Here is a 3,870-nt window from a genome sequence, read left to right on the forward strand (position 1 = left end):
CTGCTAGAACAGGATACCTTCCTCCATCATGTATCTGTTTACTGTGAAGGGAGTGAGGTAAGGAGGGGGATTTCATGTCAGATCCATAAGAACTGCCCAATATAATTATAACTGTTATATATCCCCACAGTGTGTAAAAGGAGATCTTTTTCTTTCGCTTGTAGAAAAGGCTGCTTCCTGAATTTGCAGGCGTTGAAGTCTTTCACTGTGTTAGAGGACCAGGGATTTTCGTGAGCTTTCTGAGTTCTCCCAAAAGGCAGGTACCATACAGGGCAATCTTGGGCTCAGTCTGAAATGCTATGGGGGAATTAGTGTAGAGCGAGGAGGACCAGACAGTAGCAAGTACAGCAGCTCCTGACAGTGCAGAGGGGTGCTACGGACATCTGCGCTAGTAAAGTTGTCTAAATGCTGACCTGACTCCACCTGGGCTTATTGGCAGGACAGTCTACCCAGGAGATCTTCTAGTAAAGAGCAAGCAGACAAAACAACCCTAATCTGAAGGAACCGGTCTCAGAGAGGCACGTACTCACTGAGTGGGTTTGGAGAGGGTTGTTAATGGTGGCCTTCAGTAAACTTGGATGATTTTGGAATTTTAGGAAACTGCAAAATCTCTGAAGTGTGTTTGAAAACCTTTTCTAAAATGAAATGTCTCCAAGTTAATATTATACCTGATGTTCTCACATTCTCGTATTTGAGCTATCTCCACACTCCCAGCATTTAAAATGCAGTTTTGAAGATTTCAAATGAAGTGGCAGTCAATGCCCAATGTTACTGCAGCTTTATGGGGCCAGATTGGAGGCCCTAACACAGAATAATAGAAAGTTACTGTGACCTCTGAGTTTATGGCTCAGAGACACGGATGTCAACCAGTGAAGTCTTACCTCTGCTTTAAATGCTGCTTGTTTATGCCAACATTTTGAGGTGTGGGTGCTTTTGGAAAGGTGCTAACTACTGTGTGGGATTAGGGGCTACTTGTAAAGCTTTGCAAGCTTCATATAGGTCAAGCTTTGCTTGAATGCCCCACACCACTGTGCTTGTTGTTCCTTGCCATGTGTCCGGTCCCTTTTGCATTAACAGATGGCTACCGTTCTGGCCAGTCTCGGATGCATGGAACCATTAGCAAAAGCAAATATAACAGAGAACTTGCCAAAAATATTTAACTGAGAGGAATTTGGTGCTAAACTCTTCTTTAGCTGCTGCTGCTTAGCTAAGGTCAACCCTGCAGAATGAGCTACCACTGACTGACAGCTCTAGCTTTGCCTCAACTCAGCAGTGAGAGCAGGACATACCTGCTGAGGGAGAAAAATACATGACAGGAGATGAATGTAATGTGCTATCAACCCTCTTGGCCATCAAGCTGGCAAGTCAGATGTACACAACATCACTAGATAAAAAAGCATAACTGTTTTTAGCTGATTAGTTATCTTGTATCAGGAATATTTCTGCTCCTGATTTCTGATGATTGCCTTTCAGGAGCTGTGAAAGTTGTAATTGTTAAATTTAACCATGTGTTACTCTTACCATAACATCCAGCTGCCAAAATAACAATTATTAGCAAGACTAAGTAATTATAGTGTTCAAGCTGTAAATGACATACAAGTCCTCATTGCTTAGGCTATGTTACAAGTAGACACTGTGAGAAGCTTTTAATGCCTGTAAGAGGAATTTTTTTGGACATTAACGGAGAGAGATAAAATGTTACTTGTATTCTTGCCCCAAAAGAGAAATTGTGAATGTCAACGACCTCTGCCATAGTCACCAAGTCAGCTTTTGCCATCTAAAACATTTAAACAACAGATGGGTATTGAAAGCAAAAATGTCCAGGTCTTTAGGGTCTAATCATCTACTTTATTAAGGTAGCAGAGAACCAGTTTGCAGCGTATTCACTCTGCTATGCGTTATTTATTTGTCTTGCACTCTTCCTCCCATATAAGCCTAACAAACAGCTTCAGAAGACAAGAACTAGTGGAGGTTTTCTGAGCGTGTGACAGACTTGATTTGCTTTGTGTAACTTCCCTATATTCAACTATTTATTCCCAATGTATTGAAAAAATGTCAACGTATACTACCACAAACATTAGAACTCATCTTTAAGTTGGCAATAAAAGCAGAGATACGTCTAGCTGGAAAAGAACGTGCTGCTTTCTAAATCTAGGTCAAAATCAGTCATTTGTAAAGTTTCTCCTGTGGAGTTTTGGTTCTAGAAGAAATTGATTGTTGAAGGGGAGAGAGAACTAGAAGGTAACATAAGGTAATTAACCATTCTGCAGCAGCAGGGATGGCTGGTATGTACACCGTTTCCAGGACCCCCACTCAGGGCTGTCATCAGTGCACAAAACCCATATCCCTGACTATGCTGGATGAGCACAGTGCTTTAAAAAAGTCAGTTCCTCTTTATAAAAGTACAGTTGCAACTGAAAGGCAATTGCATATTGTTGAAACCGAGAGGACAAGACCAAGAGGTTTACTCACAGTTCAAGTTTGTGTGCTCATTACCCAAGCTTAGGGTGATCAGTCTCTTTGCTCAAGGAGTGAGGGACATCCCAGACAGCACCTTTACACACCAGCTGAGCATAAACAAGTACCTGTGTCTAAGTGTGCTAGATAAAGCTCCAGCTGTAAATTACACACTTTTACTTAAGGTTTGTGCTGCAGGGTTACTGTTACCTCTAGCTTATGTCCACCTGTAAGTATATTGTCAGCAGGTGTGAGAATTGCATTTCTGGACTGAAGCGTAGCCATAATCTTATGTATTAACTTCAGGTTGCTGGACTTCATCAGAAGTCTATAACATGTTGGAATCAGGGCTTAAAAAAAGCCTGGAGATAAGAAAAACACAAGCATTTGAATCTCTGAAGAAAGATACCTCTCCTTGAATCTGGATTCAAAGCCTAGAGACAAACCTTTATACTACTAGAACAGAAGGCAAAAAATATCTAGAGCAGCTGGTGTTGGCCTCTATCTCTGCCTGGGTGCTTCATGGTAGATGATATTAGTAACGTTCGTTGTTTGGACTAAAAATCTGCTTATTGCCCTTACCAAAAAGGATTTTACACTGATGTGACCCCTTCTGTTACATTGCAGCACAGAAGCTGTAAATAAGTAAGAGAGGAAAAAACAGAAACAAACAAAAACGCCCCAGGAGGTCAGCTGCTCAATGAAGAAAATTTTGCTGAGCTGTGGGGTTTGTCAGACTGAGCTTAAAGGAGTGGGGTTTGTTTGTTTCTAGATAAAGTTGCACTAAAACAGCCAGGACTGCTGCTGATCCCTGGGCCACAGCACTCACAATTTCCATTTACCGTAGTGTGTGCTTGACCCTGGGAAAGAATAACTCCTGGCTAGGTAGACTTGCGCTACAACTAGAAGCCAGCCACTTCTGAGACCTGTTCAATGCTGATTCATCCCCAGAGATCACTGGAAGGCAGAGTCATTAATTAAAGGTGCACAGAGCATTCTGTGGGGCTGGGAGAGATGTAATCAGGGAAACAGAGTTTTTTATTATATGAATTTATAAATAGTTTTGGATTTCTTTCCAGAGCCAGAGCACATAAGAATATTAACAAGGAGGTGCCGTTCCCTTAAAACATCAGGGAATGAGCTGAGCAGGAGGCTGAGTAAGTGGGGGAGATTACTGGAACTTGGCTGTGGATACCTGTAAAACAAGCAGGTAAAAAGGATTTTTCCAGCAAAACTGGAAATTCAGGAGATCTGATTCAGCCAATAAGGGCAACACCTATCAGCAGTATTTGAGGCCTGCCACAAGAGGGCATTTTTTTGAGCAGATACCCAGAATAATTATTTTGAATTCCCATGGATTCATATTCCTGGTAAGTCTGATATCCCTGGCATTATTCTAGAATAGCCTTTCCA

This window comes from Apteryx mantelli, chromosome 7 (genome assembly GCF_036417845.1).
Source record: "Apteryx mantelli isolate bAptMan1 chromosome 7, bAptMan1.hap1, whole genome shotgun sequence".
Lineage (NCBI taxonomy): Eukaryota > Metazoa > Chordata > Aves > Apterygiformes > Apterygidae > Apteryx > Apteryx mantelli.